Source organism: Mastigoproctus giganteus, chromosome 7 (genome assembly GCF_048544385.1).
Source record: "Mastigoproctus giganteus isolate SK-2022 chromosome 7, ASM4854438v1, whole genome shotgun sequence".
Taxonomy (NCBI): domain Eukaryota; kingdom Metazoa; phylum Arthropoda; class Arachnida; order Uropygi; family Thelyphonidae; genus Mastigoproctus; species Mastigoproctus giganteus.
The window spans coordinates 15,570,377-15,594,113 of record NC_143581.1 but is presented as its reverse complement, the minus strand read 5'-3'; the positions used below and the strand labels follow the sequence as shown (position 1 = coordinate 15,594,113).

At 38.8% G+C, this 23,737-nt stretch overlaps 5 non-coding genes across 5 annotated transcripts; 2 read left to right on the top strand and 3 right to left on the bottom strand.

The window, feature by feature from the left end:
* Positions 1–9,449: 9,449 nt before the first annotated feature.
* Positions 9,450–9,521, top strand: TRNAE-CUC (transfer RNA glutamic acid (anticodon CUC)). Its single transcript has one exon. It is a non-coding gene; the product is annotated as a tRNA-Glu (tRNA).
* Positions 9,522–13,213: 3,692 nt separating this feature from the next.
* On the top strand, positions 13,214–13,285 carry TRNAE-UUC (transfer RNA glutamic acid (anticodon UUC)). Its single transcript has one exon. It is a non-coding gene; the product is annotated as a tRNA-Glu (tRNA).
* Positions 13,286–21,062: 7,777 nt separating this feature from the next.
* TRNAK-UUU (transfer RNA lysine (anticodon UUU)) lies at positions 21,063–21,135 on the bottom strand. Its single transcript has one exon. It is a non-coding gene; the product is annotated as a tRNA-Lys (tRNA).
* A 767-nt stretch (positions 21,136–21,902) lies between these two features.
* TRNAK-UUU (transfer RNA lysine (anticodon UUU)) lies at positions 21,903–21,975 on the bottom strand. The gene has a single exon. It is a non-coding gene; the product is annotated as a tRNA-Lys (tRNA).
* A 621-nt stretch (positions 21,976–22,596) lies between these two features.
* On the bottom strand, positions 22,597–22,669 carry TRNAK-UUU (transfer RNA lysine (anticodon UUU)). Its single transcript has one exon. It is a non-coding gene; the product is annotated as a tRNA-Lys (tRNA).
* Positions 22,670–23,737: the final 1,068 nt, after the last annotated feature.

Genomic DNA, 23,737 nt, shown 5'->3' with positions numbered 1-23,737 from the left:
GTCCAGAAAGCACACAGCGAAATAAGAAGTTGCGTCCAGGAATGCGAAGGGAAAAATTATTAGAAAGTGACGTCATCTGAATGTTGGTAGTTGGCGTTTGGCTCTTATTTGCTGACCTGACTATTTCAGGCAGATGGCGCTCTAGAATTACTTTTTAATTATTGGTTAGTTACACTCATGTTGTTAGCTGGTTTAGCTAATTTTTTATCACAATATTACTATCGGTTTATAATATAATATAATATAATATAATAAACAATTGTTTTATTTATTATAAATGTTGGTAGTTGGCGTTTGGCTCTTATTTGCTGAACTGACTATTTCAGGCAGATGGCGCTCTACAATTACTTTTTAATTATTGGTTAGTTACGCTCATGTTTTAGCTAGTTTAGCTAATTTTTTTTTTATCACAATATTACTATCGGTTTATAATATAATATAATATAACATAATATAATAAACAATTGTTTTATTTATTATAAATTTGGTAGTTGGCGTTTGGCTCTTATTTGCTGACCTGACTATTTCAGGCAGATGGCGCTCTGGAATTACTTTTTAATTATTGGTTAGTTACGCTCATGTTGTTAGTTGGTTCAGCTAATGTTTTATCACAATATTACTATCGGTTTATAATATAATATAATATAATATAATATAATATAATAAACAATTGTTTTATTTATTATAAATGTTGGTAGTTGGCGTTTGGTTCTTATTTTCTGAACTCACTATTTCAGGCAGATGCAGATGGCGCTGTGTAATAACGTTTTAATCGTTGTTTAGTTACGCATGTTGTTAGCTGGTTCAGTCAATTTTTTTTTATCACAATATTATTATTGAATTTATAATGTAATTTAATATAATATAATCTCTCTATACATTAAATTTTTTTTTATCCTAGTGACATTTATGGAGGCAAAGGAAGAAGTATAGTAGTATAATGTTATTATCATACAAATAATAACATTATACAATTCAAAACTATACAAATATTTACAAAAAAACTACATTACTGTATTTACAAAAAACTAAATTACTATTTACAAAAAACTAAATTACTGTATTTACAAAAAACTAAATTATTTACAATCATATCTCTACTATATCGGGGCGATCGTTCCCATCATCAGCTGATATTAATATACAAAAAATGTTACAATGGACGTAGTCATATATTAGACAGTGACGCACGTGCATGAGGTTGATGAACATTAAATGGAAGGAACACAAATGGGTTACTGGGCAGAATCAGGCGCTTGCTGTTGACAATGTAAAGGACGTACGTGGGACGCATGCCAACGTTCGTCGCATTGCAGGACAACTGCCTCCATAACGTTCACCAACCTCGTGCACGTGCTTCACTGATCACACCCAGCATCATTTAATGTTCCATTGTAACATTTTTTGTATTGTAATGTCAGCTGATGAAGGGACCCATCGTCCTTATATAGTTTGTATGTTCGTAAATAGTTTATTATTTTGTAAATATTTTAAATATTTGTATAGTTTGCCAATATTTTAGTTCTACTATTTTGGATGAAACAATATTCCTCATGCATTATGGAACCTGAAGCAAAAAGCCTTAAGTGACCTATGTAAATGCATATAAATAATTAGATGGTGACATTTATTCGACTTTGAGAATGCCACGTGGTGGGGTAGCTAATGGGAGAAGTGGGATGCAGATCACATGGTACAATTGGGTGGGGAAATAATGTCACTATGAAGGCAAAGGCAAATAATTACCTGGGTAATTTCCTGATTAGATATCGACCAGTGCGTCTCGACAGGTGTGTCTTTTACATAGAAAAGATTAGACTTACTCCATCGTACCTCTACATTTTACCTAGAAAAGTGTGTGAGGCAGTTGGCGAGCACGGGATGGAGCCCCCTAATAAATAATTATTTTAGTTCATTCAATTTTTATGAATCTGATTGATTTGTAAAAAAAAAAAAAAAAAAGTCTGCGCTGTAGCACAGTGGTATCATCACCTTCCTCCCCACACTGGGTGGAAAAGGCTCGGGTTTGAATCCCGTCGATGACGCGAGGAACTTTAGTGGGCTTTTTTCACAAAGATAGCAAGGTTTGGCTGAGTTAGTCGATCTCAGGCGTAGATAGCAAGTTTTTACCCCCAGAAACTGGGGTTTTTCATCCAGCAAAACAGGCAAATCGACCAGAGAACACATTCAATTTACAGTCATAATACATATATGGATATATGTAAGAGATTATGGGTGGCCCTAATTAATAATTTGAAAAATTTTTTTTGCTTCGTAAAAAAGAAGCTGAAACCTGAATAGATAACAAAGTTTTATACTTACTTATTGACGTCGTTTAAAATTTAACTATATTTTTCTGAAATAAATATTTATTAAAAAAAGTTGAAAATCTATTTACAATAGTATTCGGCTGTAGCAGACTCCCGATTATCCAAAGTACACTGAAAGAACAAAATTTATGGGATACCTGGTTCCTGGGCAACATGATGCTGTCATCGCTCTTGCTAGTAGACGAACCCACCGCTTGGCAGGTATACAGGTACACTGCATTCACGTAGACGGTAATTCGATGTCAGTATGGATAAACGTCGTGAGTTAACTGTCTTTGGAAGAGGGATGATAATGGGTGCCCATGGGTCACTCTATCACAGAGGTGATACAGAAATTGCACTATCCCCGTTTGTTAATATCAAGGGTGTATTGGGAATACGCCATTTCCAGAATAACATCTCATTGTGGACAGCGCTGTGTGCAGAGGAAGGTGGTGGATGACAGTGGCTGTTGATGTCTGTCTCGCATTGTTTCAGCCATCCTAGAGCGACAGTGGCACAAATCACTGCCGACTTCAACGAAGGAGGTGCCAGTAACGTCTCAACTAAGACCATCAGGCGATCATTAGCCAAATAGGTTATGGGAGCCGCCGATCAAACAGAGCCCCATTGTTAACACCACAGCAGAGGACTCTACACCCCAACTGTGCGAAAGAACGTCGGAACTGGACCTTGGATGATTGGAGACAGGTCTCCTAGTCCAATAAGTACCGTTTCCAGTTATTTCAAGTGGATGGGAGGGAATGTATCTGGTCGAAACCGAACTAAGCTATGCACCCGTCATGTCAACAAGGGACTGTTCAGATAGGTGGACAGTCGTTAATGGTCTGTGGCATGCTCAACTGGTACACGTTGGGACCTGTGGTACGTCTAGCCGCATCTTCGAACGGTCCAGGTTACGTGTCCATCCTTGCAGACCATCTACATCCCTTCATGGTTATCGTGCACCCACAGGGCAATGGACTCTTCCAGCAGGAGAATGCATCTCCCCACAGAGCCGTGGTGACTAGAACATGGTTTGAAAAGCAAGCATTTCACAGATTTCACCAGCATGAATTGGACTCCCCGTTCACTGGATTTGAACCCTGTGGAGCATCTTTGGGATGCTGTGGAAAGGTCCGTTAGAGCTTTGGATCCTCCACCCAGGAATGCGACCGAATTACGGACAGCAGTGCAGCAAGCATAGAAGAAATACCCGTGGAACTCTTTCGTGAACTAGTGGAATCAATGCCTCACTGTGTGGCTCATATGCGGGCGAGAAGTATGCCTACCTTTTAAGAGGTAGGTATCCCATGATTTCTGCCCATTCAGTGTATATGGGAAATAAATTGATTCGGTTAATCGAAACCCCGAATAAGCAGCATAATGAAAAAAAATTTGTAAACGTGACAAAAATTTAATTGATTTACATATACTTGTATTACAGCTATATAAATATAATTTACAATTAGGGTATACTGTATTATACAATCATACAATGTATGAGAGGTGATCATTTAATTCGCGGACTGGTGCAAGATTTCATGTTTACTGCGCGAACTTTCCATAACTCTTAACGTTAGGGGCGCTCATCTTGATTGCTACTGAGCACGCTCTGTATGCGCATGTCAGTACTTGTCGAGCTAGTGTTGCGTGAAAAGAGTTTTTTTTAGTCGCGTGTCACTGACGATCCTTTTGAAGCAAGCATCATGTCGGACATACGGATTGAACAGCAATATGTGAAGTGTCAGACGTCGCTTAAATGGATCGGAAACAGTTAAAGAGATGAATGAAGCGTATGATAATGAGAGTCTTAATAAAAATAAAGGCATCAAGGCAATGCCAGGCTCCATACGGCTAATATTGTGTAGGTATTGATCACTGCCACAGGTGCCGAGGTTCTGCCAATCCCACTTATTCCTGGACTTAACCCCCCGTGTGATTTCCTTCTGTTTCCATGTCTGAAGAAAGCTCAGAAAGGCAAGCGTTTCGCGTCTAACACAATGCTCGCAGTGCCACATCGGAAACACTTTGTAGTCTTTCGAAAAATGGCTTGCAAGAAGCATTTAATGCGTGGGTACGACTGTGGAGAAAGTGTGTAAAGTTCAAGGGAGAGTATTTCGAGAAGGAGAAATACACAAAAGATTCAGATGAAAATTAAGATAAGATCTTGAACCGGTCTGCGAATTAAATGATCACCCCTAGTATTATAGAATTACTGTATACGTATATATATCCGTATATATATATATATCCGTATATATACGTATATATATATATACGTATATATACGTATATATATCAGGGAAACGGGAAACATGCTTTGTAAAAAGGATAGGTGGAATAGGACCAGGGTATGTCTGCCAGGGGCAAAAGTTGATGACGTTGTAGAGCGGATATCATCTTTTAAGGGCACAAAAGGTGATATAGTTGTACACGTTGGCACTAATGACATTAAGAGTAGGAGACCGGCGGAATTACTTGACAAGTACAGGTCACTGATGAAAAAAAGCCGTGAATTAGGGTTGAAATTGAAAGTGTCTGCAATTCTGCCCAGACACGATAGGAGGGAGTATATGATGAGAGCCCTGTCAATCAATTCGGCCCTGGAAAGATTGTGCAGGGCTCAAGGGGTAGAATTTTTTTCAGCCTGGTCTGTACTTGTTAACAGGAGAGACTGCTTCTACAGGGATGGGATACACTTAAATAGAAAGGGTGCAAGAATGTTTGCTGATGCTATCGAGGCAATGTTAGGTGGGTCGGAAAACTGCTAGATTGGGGGGATACAAGGACTAATAGATTAACAGTAGCCACTGGCAGAGGTGAAAGTGATTCTTGCACTGCTTCTATTGGAATGAGCCGCAGCCTGGAAAATAAGATGCAGGATATTTCAGAGACTGCTGGGAATCATTGGGGTACAAGTAAACACATGGGTTGTGTTAGGGTAGCTAAGAAAAAGAACAGGTGCATGTATACTTGTGTGTACACCAATGCTAGGAGTTTAGTAAATAAATTTGATGAATTTGAGGTATTGCTCAAAACATCAAAGGCAGATATTGTGGGGATTTCAGAGACGTGGTGTCACACAGATATAAGAAATGCAGAACTGGAATTTGGGGAGTACAATGTGTACAGAAAGGATAGACAGGATAGGAAGGGAGGAGGGGTTATGCTATTAATTAAGAAACACATAAAATCCAAGGAAGTGAAGCCAGTCGACATCGCTGGACAGTGCAGTGTCGAGTCAGTTTGGTGTGACATAAGCATTGGGAGATCAAAATTGAGAGTAGGAGTGTGCTATAGGCCTAATGACTCTGATGAGTATAATAAGAAACTGTTCGGAGAAATAGAGTGGGCCAGTAAATCAGAGAGTCTTATAATGGGGGATTTTAATTTCCCAGATATTGACTGGAATTTGGGGGCTGGTCACTCACACAGTAGCAAGGCTTTTGTGGATTTATTGGATGATTGTTTTCTACATCAGCATGTTCGGGAGGCAACTAGAGGGAGTAATACTCTTGATTTGATTATCAGTAGTGATTCTTCATGCATTCAGAATCTGCAGATAAATGAACCACTTGGTGGCAGTGATCACAGTGTGCTGAAGTGGGAGTTACTCAAAGAGGTAACTACCATTAGGGGTAAAGGGAAGGGGTATTGCTTTCGTAAAGGCGACTACAATGGACTGAGACAGTATTTAAATTCTATACAGTGGGATCAACTGATGATATTGCCAACAGCAAATTCAAAATGGGAAGCATTCAAGGAACTTATCGTGGAAGCTACTAGGCTTTACATACCAACTAAGAAATATTGTTCAAGGTTTAGGCCTAAATGGTTGTCAGATGAACTAATGAGGCATATGGCAGAGAAGAAAAATGCATGGGATACATACAAATTAACACGTGACACGGATGCCTATGATAGATACAAGTTGATCTGTAACCAAGTTACAAAGGAGGTTAGGCAGGCGAAGGCAGATTACGAGAGATCCTTGGCAAGGGATGCGAAGAAAAACAGCAAAGAGTTCTTTACTTATGTAAACTCTAGAAGGAAGGGGATGAATCAGATTGGTCCACTTGAGATCGATGGGTCAACTGTTGATGACCCTGCTCGGGTAGCTAACAAACTAAATGAATATTTTGCATCGACATTCACACATGAGGAGTTATTCAGCGAGGGGAATGCCAGAGGTGTATTCAACTCTAGCAGTAAGCTAGAGAATCTTGTAATAACTGAGAGCAAAGTGGAGGAGAAATTGTTGAAGATAAACACAAGAAAGGCACCTGGGGTGGATGGGATCTATCCAGTTATATTAAAGGAGGCAGCAAAGGAGGTAAGCAAACCCTTAGCCATAATTATGAGAGCTTCCTTGGACTCAGGGGAGGTACCCATTGACTGGAGATGTGCAAATGTGACCCCAATTCACAAAGGGGGATCAAAGGCTGACACAAGTAATTATAGACCTGTGAGTTTAACTTCTGTTCCCGGAAAATTAATGGAGGCACTGGTGAAAGAAGCACTGCAGGATCATCTAGACAAGACTTCAGTTATAGCTAGGACACAGCATGGTTTTGTTAAGGGGAAGTCTTGCCTGACCAATTTGATTGGATACTATGATGCAGTCACAAAAGAACTGGATGCAGGGAATAACTTTGATATTATATACTTGGATCTTAGAAAGGCTTTTGATACTGTTGCACATGGAAGACTGCTGCACAAATTGGAGCAGTGTGGCATTGGAGGCAAGTTGCTGCTATGGATAAAGGGGTGGTTGAGGGGGAGAAGACAGAGAGTGGTAATCAATGGACACTGCTCATCGTGGACTAATGTTATTAGTGGAGTCCCTCAGGGTTCAGTATTGGGGCCTTTATTGTTTTCTGTATTTATAAATGATATTGATGATGGTATATCAGGCTTAATGTCCAAGTTTGCAGATGATACAAAGGTTGGCAGGGTTGTCAAGGACACTACTGACACTATGCTGCTGCAACAGGATTTGGAAAGGTTGAGCAGATGGGCTTCGAGGTGGCAAATGAAGTTTAACATTGACAAATGTAAAGTACTACATATGGGAAACAGCAACCCCAGAGCAACGTATCAACTCTGTGGTACTACACTGACAGTGGTAGAGAATGAAAGGGACCTGGGGGTGGTGGTGCAGGCAGATATGAAGTTCTCTGAGCAGTGCAGACGAGCTGCAAGAGTAGCTCATGGTGTATTGTCAATGATATATAGAAATTTTTCTAGCAGGGATAAGGAGGTGATTATTCCCTTGTATAAGGCAATGGTCAGGCCACACCTAGAGTACTGTATACAGGCCTGGAGGCCTCATTTCAGGAAGGATGTAGAGCTGCTGGAACGAGTACAGAGAAGGGCAACTAGATTGGTGAATGGGACAAAGGGGTTCTCTTACGAAGAAAGGCTTAAGTTTTGCAAATTACAGTGTCTGGAAACTAGGCACCAGCGGGGTGATCTGATAGAGGTGTACAAAGCCTTGAATGGTTTGAGCATGCTCAATGCTGATGGGATTCTTCCTCTAGCTCAGAAAAATCACCTGAGAGGGCATAAATTCAAATTGAGGAAAGACAGATGTAGGATAGATGTGCGGAAATTTGCCTTTAGCCAGCGGGTGGTTGGTGGGTGGAACAGACTTCCATCCCTTGTCGTGGAAGTTGATAGCCTAAATAAGTTTAAGGCTCAGCTGGACAGGTATTTCGAACGAACAGAGGGGTGAAGTGGAAGTGGTTATTTTTATTTATTTATGTTACTTTTTTTTTTTTTTTTTTTTTTTTTTTTTGGCTGATGCTGCATAAGCTTGCTTTCTTGCATCAAATGCCTCTACTAATGCTAATGCTAATGCTAATACACTGCCCTACCATTAATATCTGGACACCTGCCTTTAGACAAAAAAAAAAAAAAAAAAAAAAAGCTTTTATTGTGTCATTTAATATTTTCAGCCTTTTGCTTTTATGACGGCCTTAAATCTTCGCGGCATACTCTCAACCAGCTTTTTATAATGTCAGGTGATATGTTCCTACACTCGGCTTTTAACGCAGCCACCAGTTTGGCCTTGTTTTTTGGGCGATCTCGACGTGCACGTACCTGACGATCCAATACATCCAAAAGACGCTCAATAGAGTTCAGATCAGTACTCTGGGCTGGCCAATTCAACTTTTCCACACTCATGTACTCAAACCACTGTTACAACGCGAGCAGTATGGCATGGTGTGTTGTTTTGCTGATACAGGTATGGGCCTACCCCGAAGTATTGCCATAATGTTGGAAGTGCATAACTGTCCAGGATCGCCTGGTATTGCACAGCATTCACGGTTTTGTCCATTACGACTAATGGGCCCAAGCCAATTCTTGAAAGGAGCCCCATACCAACACACTGCTTTCACCAAACTTCATTGTTTGGAGGATACAATCAGAAACTGTTCCTCTGGCATTGGCCACACCCAAGAACGGCCATCAGACTGGCAGAGTGCGAATCTCGACTCGTCTGTCCATAGAACTGCTTTCCATTGCCCTATAGTCCAGGACTCGCCCTCCTTACACCATGTTAATCGGCGTCTAGCATTTGTTGAGGTGATCAATTCTGTTGAGCTGTTGAGGCAATTCTGTTGAACGTGTTATCTGGGCATTAGAATTCTATTCTTGCGACTTAAAGAATTATAACTGTTTCCAAGTCATCCTAGAGATGGTATGATTTTAAAAGCCAAGTCAAGGCACGACCAACATGCTGCTTTTCAATTGCACAATTGAGGGCTTCTGTTTTTGAGAGGAAAAGTATGGTCGGATTGCATGTCGGACTGGCTCCGGAATTGCAAATTATTTGCTTGTAAAGAGAGTCAAATATGTGTAATCACATGTGGTCTAGTTGCTAGGATGCCCGGTTCGATTCCCGGCATGAGAACGTTTTTTTATTTTTGAAATAGGGAAAAAACTAACACGAGTTTGATGGTCATTCGCTTGGCTTCCGAAATAACACTATGGAAGGCCTATGAGTTACTGTGAGCTGCCTGTTATTTTTCTCCGCGCTATAGTTCATCTTGAGAACCTGAAAGGGCAACTTAAATTTGGTACGTTTCAGAATTACAATATGTATATAGTTTTAACGAAACTTCAATAACATTATCCCATGTGGTCTAGTGGTTAGGATACCTGGCTCTCACCCAGGAGGCCCGGGTTCGATTCCCGGCATGGGAATTTTTTTTTTTTTATCTCTACCTTTTGTCTCAGTTGCTCACTACGCATTATCGACGTTGCGAAATCTTATTTTGTCCCACTGAGAAGCATGAACTAATATAAATATTTCATATAAAAATCAATTTATTGGAGGTGGACCTTCTTCTGGCTCATTACCCATCCACAGTAAGTCTGCTGGCTCTCAGATCTAAAATTTTTAAAATGCAGGATGACAAGAAATATTTGGCCAATCATCATTTGTGTTTATACATCAGGTGACCAAAAATGTTCTTTCACATTTTTAGAGTAAAAGACAAAAAAAAAAAAAAAAAAAAAAAGAGAGAACAAAAGCAGTGTATTGACTAAAAGATAAAGTTCGTAATGGATGATATCAGCAAACAGCAAAATCTTCTGCTGGTGATGTGCGGCTTCACTGTGCATATCGTACGGGCCCTTTGTGTAGCGTTTGTGCCCAGCTGATATACACTGTTCTGCCACTTTATTAGGTACACCCCTGCTGTGCACACAAATGATTCGTCCCACAACGTTGCAAGTCACATGACCACAGTTGTGGATATAAATGCAACAGAAAAACCTTTCTAGTATCAGTTAAGCGTACAAACCGTAGCAAGAATGGGGAAAAGGAGTGATCTAACGGACTTCGAACGTGGCATGGTAGTAGGTGCAAGACGTGCTGGACGAAGCATCTCTGAAACGGCAATTCTCTTGAACTTTTCGCGCACCACAGTTTCAAGGGTGTATCGAGAATGGTGCAACGAACCAAAAACATCCTCTCAACGGCACTCTGGAAGAAAATCGCTTGTTGATGAGAGAGAGGTCAGAGGAGGATGGCTAGAAATGCGCAAGCAAACAGACGGGCCACAATGTCGCACATCACGTCAGAATACAACCTTGGTGCGCAGAACAAAATATCGCAACGGACCACTAGTCGCACTCTGTTGCGAATGGGCTACAACAGTCGATGGCCACATCGCGTACCTTTGTTATCAATGAAGAACAAGAGAGCCCGCCTCCTGTGGGCACAGCAACACCAGCACTGGATTATCGAGGATTGGAATTTGGCGAAAACAACACAAATCCATGGACCAGTCATGTCTGACGACTACTGTGCAAGGTGGTGGGGGAAGTGTTATGGTGTGGGGAATTTTCTTGGCACACGTTGGGTCCATTGATAACCATAGATTCACGTCTGAATGCCACATCGTACCTAAACATCGTTGCTGACCATGTGCATTCGTTCATGTTGACAGTTTATCCTCAATCAGATGGTTATTTCCAGCAGGATAATGCGCTGGTGCACAAAGCCCGAATCACTATGGAATGATTCCAGAAACATGACAATGACTTTTCTTTGCTGCAGTGGCCCATTGAGTTCCCTGGATTTCAATCCTATTGAACATCTTTGGGATGAGCTGGAAAGGGCTATTCGCTGCAGACCTACACCTCCGTCGAATCTCAAGGAACTGTGTGACATACTCATGTCTGCATGGTACTCCATTCCTGCTCAACATTTTCATCTTGTTCAATCCATGCCTAAACGAATTCAGGCTGTTTGGAAGGCTAAATGATTCTCAACACGCTACTAGATAGGTGTATCTAATAAAGTGGCAGAACAGTGTATAATGAACCTTTTTTGTGAATTATGGAATTTTGAAATATAAACAAATTTTCTTTTCATTTCACTTCATATTTTCATTTCCTTTCATATTTTAGTCTTCAAATAATACCCGACCAATTTGCTTTTTTGGTAAATACGTAATTAATTCATTTTTTATATATTTAGTAAACTGATAACAAAAATAAAAACGAGCTCATGTTTCCATGGAGTTAATGAAAACCAAGAACCATTTTCACTGATTCCTCCAATCACCACAGGCAACAAACACAATATCCAGAGCGTTAGCTACCGTATATCGTATATATAAATATCCCATGTGATATGAATGAAAAAACAAAGAAAAAATGCTGGACTTCTGCCTCCGATTTTAATAAAATCTGGAAAGACGCAACTGAGTAAAACAATACCCAAATATAAAATTTCATGAAAATCCATCCACTGGGAGCGGAGTTATTCCAAGCGGTTGGATGCAGAGGCAGACAGACGGACCTGCTGAAGACAGTAACCTGTCATACAAGGGCTGTTGTTGTTGGGTTTAAGGGTATTAGCAACTAAGGCCATATTATTCCGATATGCTGTCTGTAAATTAAGTGTGTTCCGTGGTCGAGTTCCAGTTTGCTGGACGAAAAACCCGAGTTTCCGGGAGAAAAACCATGCTACCCTTGTATTAGACTGATAACTCAGCCACGTTGTGAAAAAGGCCCATAAAAATTCCTCGTCATCAACGGGACTCGAACTCGGATCTTTTCCACTCGGTGTAGGTAGGAGGACGATTCTACCAACGGTGCTACCCACGAGGGCACCATATTAAGAACAGACTTTTATACCAATGAAAATATTTCTATGGTCGTTTCGTTCAGAAAAACAGCTGGATGAAAACCCAACTTTCGGGGGAGAGGAAACCTTGCTATCTTCTCACGAGACCGACTAACTCAGCCAAGGAGTGAAAAAAGCCCATAAAAGTTCCTCTCGTCATTGCCAGGATTTAATTGCTGGGAAGGACTGTGATTGCAATCACTGTTCTACCGCACACCTGTTATTTTAACTTCTGTTCCAGGAAAATAATGGAATCACTGGTTAATGCAGGATCATCTATAGAAGATTGCAGTTATAGTTCAGAACACAACATGGGTTTGTTAAGGGGAGATCTTGTCTGACCAATTTGATTGGATACTATGATGTGGTCACGATGGAACTGGATACAAAAAATAATTTTGATATCATATACCATCATGGATTTCAGGAAAGCTTTTGATAATGTTGCACATGGAAGCCTGCAGTACAAATTGGACCAGTGTGGCATTAAGGGCAAGTTACTGCAATGGATAAAGGGATGGTTGAGTGGGAGATGGCAGAGAATGGTAATAAATGGACACTGCTCTACGTGGACTAATGTTATTAGTGGAGCCCACGAGTTCGGTTCAATGATATAATGGAGTCTGGTCAAAGAAGTAATGGAAGATCATCTAGAGAAGACTGCAGTTTATAGTTCAGAGACAACATGGGTTTGTTTAGGAAGTATCTTGTCTGACCATTTTGATTGGATACTATGATAAGGTCACAAAGGAACTGGATGCAAAAAATAATTTTGATATCATATACTTGGCTTAATGTCCAAGTTTTCGGACGATACAATGCTTGGCAGGGTTGTTAATGACAGTGTGCTACTGCAATAGGATCTGGAAAACTTTTTTCACTGAGGTCACACTTATGATTAAAAGACGCTATATTCGTGGCACATCTAAAGTGTGTCTGCAATTTAAATCAAAGGAGTTTTTCGTAATCTCACGGCACAGCAGAGTGCCGTGGCACACAGTTCGGAAACTACTGCTGTAGCGTCTTTTATTTGGTAGTACTTTGTATATACTGTAATAAATCTGATTTAAATTACAGCGGGAGTTTAAATAATAATTATTCAATTACAGTAAATAATAATAAACATAATAATTGAATCTTTGATTGATGCTACAATTATTTGCTAATTGTGCACAACACAATCTAAGATCCAATTGGAAGTATATACCACAGAGAATTGTCACTTATCTTCCTTCCAGCACAAAACACAAACACAACCTCCCATGTGGTCTAGTGGCTAGGATACCTGGCTTTCACCCAGGAGGCCCGGGTTCGATTTCCGGCATGGGAATTTATTTAAAAATTTTGCTTGCATGATTATATCAATGGAACAAAAAAAATTTCTTTTCATTTTAGAACACGTAATAAGAAATATTTTTTCAACAAGATATAACACTGCATTTTACAAAACACTGCTTTTCCAAAAGGTCCTATGACCTTTGGAAAAGATACGAGTTCCATCCATCGCCGGCCCTTTTGGAGAAGCAGTTCCCAAAAAGGAACATTTAAGGTCACATTTCAAAATGTAAGTTTTGAAAATTAAAAAATAGATTCGAAAATAACTAGCGCCGTCTATCGAAGAAAAAAGTCTCCTTTATAGAAACACACAGAGACATCTACCGACAGATATATAAAATTTATTGCATTATGGGTACCTTCCTTCAAACACGATACATGCTAAATGCGTTTTTCTTTAAAATGATAATATTATTTATTCATTTATTTATTATTATTTGTTTGTGGAGTGGAGGTTTGAAATTTTATTTATTTTACTGGATTTGAAAATTATAAACGTATTATAACCGAATAATCTTTATTTATTGATAAGCCCTCGTGAGTAGCAAAGTTGGTAGAATCACTGTCCTCCCCACATCGGGTGGTAAAGACCCGAATTCGAGTCCTGTCGATGATGGGAGGAATTTTTATGGATCTTTTCACAACGTGGCCAAGTTAGTCGGTCTCAGGTGAGGCAGCATGGTTTTTTCTCCCGGAAACTGGTATTTCGTCCAGCAAACAGAAAATCTACCCCAGAAAAATATGGGCTTTGTCACAGATGCTCCTAAAACTCAATAACAACAACTTGTTGATAAGTGATTGCATATTTTTTAAGTTTTAATTGTCTGTAAGTTTTCTAATTCATATTTACGTTTATGCATTATATTGTATTTTATTATTATTTTATTTTCCATCCATAAAATAAACTGGGATTTTAGTCCCCCTACTGTTTGTCAAAAAGGAGATTATGTTTCTGTTTTGTTTTAGGCGGATTTCTTCACCAAACTCCTTTTATCCATTACAACATCACTGCCGCCTTGCAAGTTGCTATTATTAGCAGAACATAATTCAAAGTAGTTATTGATTTTATTTCGTGCGGTGTAGTGGAAGCTACTGAATGAGCCAAATCCCATCAAAAGATGTAAAAAAAATCTGTTTACAACATCTTATCCATGAAGAACATTCACTGAATAGAATACGTTGACTCGAATTACTCGTACGTGGGTATAACTTTCCTTTTTAGCTCAGGAAAGCTATTTTTTGAGAAACACATCTTCGATTAAAAGATTTAATAGCTTAAACAACTTTTCTGTTATTAAATTGGTTCCAATCTGCTTTTAATTAAGAATTCAATTTCAGATTACATTCGATATTCCAACCTTTACTTTTTAAATACACTGTGAACAGAAGTTAAGGTACAACCGAGTTTTCACATTGATCCTTTGTAAACTAAACGGAAATTCATTTAACTGATTAGTCCTGATGTAGCAGAGTGGTCAGGGGCGAGTGTGATGTAGCACACGCTCTTTGAGAGGACTGTGGTTTTAGCCCGTGACTGCCAAATACTACGCTGCTTGACAAAATTAAGAGAACACGTAGAAAACGTGGTGTAACTCATGCAGCTTGCGATGAAGCGGGACAAAATTTGGTATGGTGGTGGTGTACCATAGAATAACGTTAAAATGAGGAGACAGCGAAAAACTTCGTATAAGGGGCATTTATAGGGATTGTATAAAAATTACCAAAAAGGTCACATTACAGAAGTCGATACAAGATGCTCGAAAATATGGTCACATGATATCAATATGCGTATGATCCCCTCAAACGGCTAAACAGGCTTGACAGCGGTGAATCAAGCTCAATATAAGCGTGTCTATAAGAGTGTGTGGCAACAAATCCCATTCCTCCACCAGCGCTGACCTTAGCTCACCAAGTGACCGAGGAGTTGGTTGTCGGCGCCCAAGTGCCTCCCACACATGTTCAATCGGATTTAAGTCTGATGATCGTGCTGCCCACGGCAGTTGTCGTATACCTTTAGTTTCAAGGAATTCTTCCACCACTTGAGTTCCATGTGCAGTGGCGTTTTCGTTCATGAAAAGAAAATTTGGGCCAACCGCACTCCTAAAAGTCTCACATAGATTCGAGGATCTGTTCTTGGTAGCTCTGTGCAGTTACGATACCCCTATCATAAACATTAAGTGGGCTTCGGCTGTTGATCATTATTCCGCCACACACGAGAACATCTTTCACCGTAAGTGTCCCTTCCTTTGATGTTAGAGGGATAGTACTGCATTCTTGTTGCCTAGAAAACTGTTTGTAGGTTAAAATGGGACTCATCAGAGAACAGAACTATACCACGAGTTACACCACGTTTTCTACGTGTTCTGCTAATTTTGTCGAGCAGTGTATTAACGATTGTATTCATGATTTATTGTAAACTCCTCTGACCTGGTGGTCGTGCCGTAGTGTAAACAAGAAAGTCTGATATGGCTGGTTTTAGGTAAAGCGTGTTCATGACACAATTTCAACTGGTGTCATGAACATGTGGGTTTGATCCAAGTTAGACGAGAAGAGCCTTCAGGAGGTAATCATATCATATACTGTACATAATAAGGTCTACCACCTCGTCTACTAAATACTCATTTTCAGATACACACGAGATAATTAACATACTTTAGAAAAAGCATGCTTTAACCATACGTTTACTACAAGGTAGTTGAACCATGCCATAATGCACTTCCATACCAAATTTAATTGTCTTGTATTATTTTTCAAACTATTTATATCACACCCTCAAAGGTATTCGGATACCAGCTCATTTTAAGAAAATGAATGTCGAAATTGCTGTTTACAAATGGATTTTCGACGGAAATTAACCCATAGATGGGCTTAATTTCCATTCGTTTCAGTAGCATCTGTTTACCAATGTGTTTCATCCGCTCTCCATATCTCTATCAAAGGAATAATCAGCTGCGCCCTCAAAGAAGGGCACCTTGGCTTGCCTTGATGTGGCCTTCTAACTCATCCCAAAGATGTGTCGTAAATTGATATCAAGATTCCACGATGGTCAATCCAATTCTCCAATGGTGTTTATTTAGGAACCAATCTCGGTATCGCAATACTTTTGGTAACATGGTGTATAATTTAATTATACATCATTCTGATATGCAAATACGACTGGTTTTAGATAAAGCATGATCACGGCAGTACCTCGGCTGTTGTCGTGAACATGTCTGTTGTACCAAAGTTAAATCGAAGAGCCGCTAGGGCTCTTGGATCATACCCATATGATTACCCTCCCCAGCATCTTTGGATCTACTACAACACATATTGTTGTATAAACATTGTTAATTCGCCAGTGTCCCAAAATTTTTGTTACACAGTATATATACAGCATGTTTTGTATAACTAATGGAACTTTTTATTGTACAAGGTTGTCTATTTATCGTGCAACTCTGCACAACGTCAAAGTGTCAAGGTAACTATGGCAATCCCTGTCGCTGTGATATCAGTAGTTTTTGAGGAGCAGTACAGAATTTATTAGTGCGGCGCAAAATATGGATTTTTCCGAGAAGAATGTGTATTTATTTTAGGACATTACATTATATAAATAAAGCAGTTTTGCAATGCTACAAGAGATTCAGTAATAAATATACAAATATTGAGAATTACATTTGACATTAATGAACATATTATCCACAAACTTTCACCAAAAAGTGTAACTGTACATCTACACCAGCATGGTGATCAGTTCCACTTAGATTCTGGACGTGTTTAATAAAATTTTGGTGTATTGTCAAGATTATTGGCTGCAGAGAAAGCCCAAAAAAGTAACCATAAATTTATTTTATTAAAATCACCAGTTTAATTATTACAGATATATATTGCTATATTTTTTCAAGATATGACAACATGCAAATACAAAGAACTCATATCCGATAATACAGCAAAACCAAAACGAATAAATATATTACCCTCCAAAAAATATTCGGATACATGGTTTCGCAATGACGTCGCTGCCCCTTACTTCAGTAGGTCCCTCTTTTCCTGTTTAGACGCACTCTAACCTCCTGGGCAGGCCTTCAACCAACCTGGTAGCTCAATTAGTTGAGCTACCAGGTTCCATAGGGCTCAGATCGGAACTTTGCTCATTAATGTCATGTACATGTCAAGAGCACCGGATTCTGATCTCATCCCTTAAATACTAGTCTGAGTTACTTGTTTATCGGGGAAGGACCAATGGCTTATGAAAAGGGGCATCTGAATACTTTTTAGAAGGCAGTATACAGGGTATCCGAAAAGTCTGGAACCAATTGTAAAAATATGTTTTTCTTTACGGGTTAAAAATGGCATTAACACTGGATGAAAGGGTGGAGATAGTCCTTCTTAGTGGTCGTCAGGGACGGACCAGTGGAGTGGGCACCATGATCACCTGACTTTAACCCGCTGAACTTTTCATTTTGAGGATTCCTGAAGGCATAGGTGTATGCTGTAATTATCCGAGATCTTCGTCATCTTAGGGAGGGAGGGAGAGAGAGAGAGAGAGAGAGAGAGAGAGAGAGAGAGAGAGAGAGAGAGAGAGAGAGAGAGAGAGAGAGAGAGAGAGAGAGAGAGAGAGAGAGAGAGAATTACCAAGGCTTGTGCTGCTGTCGATCCCAATATGCTGAGAAGAATCCAAACATGGTACACCGGCTGAGAAAATGAGTGGAGAGTCAGGGTGGACACGTTGAACACATATCGTAAATGAGAGTAAGCATATGAAGCGTAAATCCCATTGGTTCCAGACTTTTCGGGCATCCTGTAGTTTCTTGTAACTGTTCTGCATCAGATTTAATAAATATCTTAAAATCATTATATAAATAATGATCGAAGATTAGGCGTTTACTGATATATTTTTAACGGTCATTAGAAGAGAATTGCATACTTACACTCATAAAGGACGTTCAAGAAAAGAACATGCCTTTGTGTTCCCTTAAAAATAAGTAACATTTAGAATGTGTTCAGTGCACTAAAATATAATGCTGTACACGATGTATTACACCTTATAATTTCAATAATTTCCTTTCAAGCAACGACAAGCACGCCCACATGCGGTTTTTTCCCGAAGCTGTAAAAATTGTAAAATTACATTAACAAAGCAGACGAACTTTGTGATTAATGTTCTTTCATTCACTAGCGCCATCATTATTGGCCATAATTTGATAAGTAACACCGTTAATTTTATAAGTTTTTCTATCTCATATATTATAAAGGAAATCGTGGTAGTAGAACGCTTTTAGAAGGAAGATTTAATCGATAGCATGATTTGGGATAATTTATTACGTGCGTGTTAAGCTTCTTAAATAATGGTATTCTCCCAACAAATCGTTGGCTGGTTGTCGAGCTTCTCTCTAGTGATTTAGTTTTTTAATTAGAATATATTAATAGACATTAAGGTTTGGGCAATTACTTTGGTAGAACAGGCATGGGCTAAAATCCCGGTATGATTGTTTTTTTTTTTTCCTCCCGAAAGAAACCAACTACAGTATAAGGATATTCTGGTAGTTAGGTGCTCAAACATGTGAGTAAACCCAGCTTAATCATAATTTTGGTATTTTTAATTTCGATTAAATAAAATTATAATTGTTTATTTTGTTACTATTAAAAGATATAGAAAACATGGCAGTTATACAAAAACTAGAAATGCTTTCCTCTAAACAATTTTTTTTCACTTGGTTGGCGAAAAATAATACTAGACGTTTTTGAAATTCAAGGTTATTTATCTATCTGAGAACGAATAATTACCTTATTTTAATTTGAAAAATTCATTACGGATCACTTATCGGAAATAATTAGTAGCAGTAGAAGTAATTTGAGAAACAGGTTCTCTCTTTCACTCTATCGAAGAATAATTACTGTACTTTGCTTTGTAATCTTGAAAAAACTCGAAATACGTAATGGATTGTAGATTTGTTATCGAAAGTAATTCTAGCATGTTCCACAAATTTAATCTTACACAACGATATACAGTTTTACGTTTCTATGACTACAGCTTACATTTTAATTAGCTGGATTGATTAATAGTTAAATACTCTTATAAAACTCATTTAGAAAATGAAATAATATTGTATTAATGATTGTGAAGCCAAATTACATATGTACAGTAAATTAAATTTAAAAAAATTCAACATGAAAATTATCCATTTGAAGAAAGGGGGATGAAATATCTGAGATAGCTGCTTTTTCATCGCTCAATTTAGGACATGTTAATCACGAACTAGCTGGCTGACCTTCGGTTATTTTCAGTGGAACCCGGATATAAGCTGTTATTTTCTTTTCCAGCATGATTGTGGTTTCACCTTTTCTTTTTTTCTTCTATATTATTATTATTTTTTTATTACATTCCAAATGATTACGATATGTTGTAAAGGAAATCCACTCCCCAATGTTTTCGAAATTGCTAAATTTATGCTAAATAGGAAATTAGGAGAAAAATATCTGATTGGTTGACTGGTTGGTTTGGGTTTTATTGGCACATTAGGAGGTGAGGTTATAAAGTTAAAAAACCAGGTAGGAAAGCCCTCGTGAGTAGCACAGTGGGTATAATCATCGTCCTTCCGGGTGGAAAACAGCCAAATTCAAATCCTGTCAATGACGCGAGTAATTTTTATGGGTCTTTTTACAACATGGCTGAGTTAGTCGGTCTCAGGAGAGGGTAGCATGGTTTTTTCCTCCCGGAAACTCGGATTTTCGTTCAACAAACAGCAAGACCAAAGAACACACACACTTTACAGACATATATACCGTGCAGTATGGTCTAAGTTGCTGATGGACCTAAAACCCAACAACAACTGAAACATGTACAAAGCAACGTAGATACTATTAAAGTATTACATTTATATTGCCCCAGAAGAACACCCAAAAGATTTATTTCCTTTAATATGTAACATTAAAAGATTGTCCTCGTAAATTCCTTTCCCTCAACAATTTTGTGTTGGTAACATAGTAGAAGTAGAACAAGGGCGATTTCCCCCATTCAGTTTTGGGGAGACAACGTTAATTTTTATTATTTAGATATAAGGATGTCAAGGTTGTTTATGGGCCCCTCTTTGACTAAGGGTCCAGTGCATCGCACATATTCGTTACATGTATGATGTACCCCATGTCAATGCTAATTATATTAGTCTATGACTTCAACAGAAGTTATATATTTCTCAGTAATTTCATTATACTCACGCCACCGATAGATGTCACTGCAATGCTACAATAGTACACGGTAGCATACTGCCTGAGATAATTTCATATTCATAGAAGATACTAAAATGAATTTTATCTTAGGCAATTGAAATCATAGGAAAATTACAATTTACAAAGTAGATAATACATAGTAACATATAATTTTTTAATAAAGAAATATTATTGTATTTTTTAGAAAATTACAAACCCATGAAGGGTTTTTAGGTAATACAAAATCTATTTTTAATTCAATTAGACATTTCTTTTTTTTTTTCTTGAGTAGACCTAAACTACTATATACTTTGCTTATTTCCAATGGTTAATGCACTTTTGGGTATTCCTGAACATGTAAACAGCCCATGCTTTTAGCGTATAAAATGTGAAGGAAAAAAGGCTTTTTCAAACGGAGAATTTGTGAAGTTATATTTTGTTATAAAAGCAATTTTGGTGTTTAGCAAACCTGGAAAATTACCCAAAATTTTGCTTGTATTGTTATATCTATATATCCTTTTTTTTTTTTTTTTTTTTTTCCCAGATAAAGTTTCAGATTTTCATAAGGAAAATAAAAATGAATTGCTCGCCCGAACAGGGACTCGAACCCTGGACCCTTAGGTTAAAAGCCTAATGCTCTACCGACTGAGCCATCCGGGCAGTTGTCAAAGTGGTATCCTGTAGTCGACAAGTACAAAAATTCATAAGGTTTCTGGAGTTGGGGTTAATAATAAGAATTATTATTATTAATAGACATATAGTCCAAGGAAGCCTGAGGTGTATGCTGCACCAGCCAAAAAAAAAAAAAATTGAATTACCCTGAGAGAGGGAGAGAGAGAGAGAAAATGAAAGTCAGAAGTAGAAGGGAAGGGAATCACCAAGAAAGAGAAGAATGATGATACCTCAGGACCCTGGGTGTGCCAAGCACATATTCACCAGATGAGAGCCCCTGGGGTTAATTCTTAGAAGGGTGCAGCAGGTGAAATGCACTTGGGTTACGAACTGAAAAGGGCTTCAGATTCCAACAAAGGAGGACTCCTTCGCAACCACCCCCCCTGTTGTTTCACCACTGCATGGAACTCTAGGATTTCCAAGAGCTATCAGGAATTCTGCTAAGACCCGTTTTGTATTACAACCTATTTGGGAAAAAATAGTAATAATAATAAATAAGAAATTCACAAATGAAAAGGGACTTCAACCACTATACCCTGAAGTTAAAGGCTAATACGCTATCCGGGCGACTATGGTGTTTTATTGTCAGGAAGAAAAAGAATTCTATTATGGGTCAGTAAGTAATGCCCTGGATTTCGAGTATACTCAGTGTAGTGTACTTCATATACAAATCCAACGCATACCCACAGAGATATAATTTATTATTTCGTACGCATGCCAAAAGTTGTCACAAGGAAAATATAAAATAAAATACTCGCCCGAACAGGGACTCGAACCCTGGACCCTTAGGTTAAAAGCCTAATGCTCTACCGACTGAGCCATCCGGGCAGTTGCTGAAGAGATATCCTGTAGTCAGCAAGTACAAAAAATTCATAATGCTTCACTTAGTTTCTGGAGCCGGGACTAATTCTTTGAAGGGCGCAGCAGGTGAAATGCACTCGGGTTACGAACTGAAAAGGGGTCCAGTCCCAACAAAGCACCTCAATCGAGACAGGGCGAAATCCTTCGAAATTCCCTCCCCCACACTGTTGTTGTACTACTGCTTGGAACACTACGATTTATAAGAGGTATCAGGGATTCTGCAAAGGCCCGTTTTGTTTTACAGCATATTTGAAAATAAAAAAAAGATGAAATGTATATGTGAAGAGGGAGACTTCAATTTTATCCCTGTACCCTTAAGTTAAACGTCTAATACGCGAAGGACTGATCCATCTGGGCAACTATGGAGTTTTATCGTCAGGAAGTACAAAAATTCTATTATGGGTCAGTAAGTAACTGACCCGTGCTTGGTGCCAGGGATTTTGAGTACACTACAGTGTACATATACAAACCGAAAAAATACCCATAGAGATTTACTGTGTACAAATATAATGTATTACTTCGTATGCTTGCAAAAAGTTCGTTGTTGTCACCACTTTATGTTCATAAGGAAAATAAAAATAAATTGCTCGCCCGAACAGGGACTCGAACCCTGGACCCTTAGGTTAAAAGCCTAATGCTCTACCGACTGAGCCATCCGGGCAGTTACTAGGGAAGCATTATATAGTGAGCAAGTATAAAAAATTCATACTGTTTCACTTGGTTTCTTTTTTCTTTTTTTTGGTAGTTGTTGGCTCATCGGCTTCTGTGGCCATAATGCACCTCCCAAGGTTTTTGCAGTACTTTGATCCAAGCTCGAGGCGGGATTCGAACCGGCGACCTTTGGGTTGCTAGGCAGGCACTTTACCCACCCGGCTAGCCCGGTCGGCCACGTGGTTTCTGGAGCCAGGACTAATTCTTAGGAGGGCGCAGCAGATGAAATGCACTCGGGTTCCGAATTGAAAAGGGCTCCAGGCCCAATAAGGGAGGACCTAAATCCAGACAAGGAGAACTCCTTCACACCACTGCACGGAACTCGAGGATTTCCAAGAGGTATCAGGGATTCTGCTAGGACTCGTTTGTATTACAGCATATTTGAAAACAATAAATAAATATTGGGCAAAAAAATAAATAATAAATAAAATAAGAAATTCTGAAGTGAAGGGGTCTCCAACCTCTGTACTCTTAAATTAAAAGCCTAATAAGCTACCAACTGAACTATAAGGCAACTATGGAGATTTATTGTCAGGAATTACAAAAATTCTCTTATGGGTCAATAATTGAGATCCATGCTTGAATGCCCGAGGATCAAATTCAAGTGGACAAGGTTTTACTGCAATTTTATCGAATACCTCTAAGTTTGGCTCATTCCGAATGTGTTTATTTTAATGTTCGTTCTCTTCCAGTTACTTTTGGAGTACACACTAACTATCAATTAAAGCTTTGGCATACACAGTATAGTCTTCTTTCTGCACCATGGCAGCTGCACGCACGTCACCTGTACAGAGAATAAGCCCCCGGGCTTATTCTCTGTACAGGTGACGTGCGTAGACATCGTGCGTAGAAAAGGTCAACATCATGCGTATCGTGCAGGAGCGATATAGAAGTAACAAAGTTAGAAAAATAAAAGTTTGTTAGATACACCATAACCGAGAAACATAAAGTGAATTAAAGAAATGAAGTTCACGGAATATAGACTGTTTTTTGAGAAGAAAATTAGTTATAATCATAA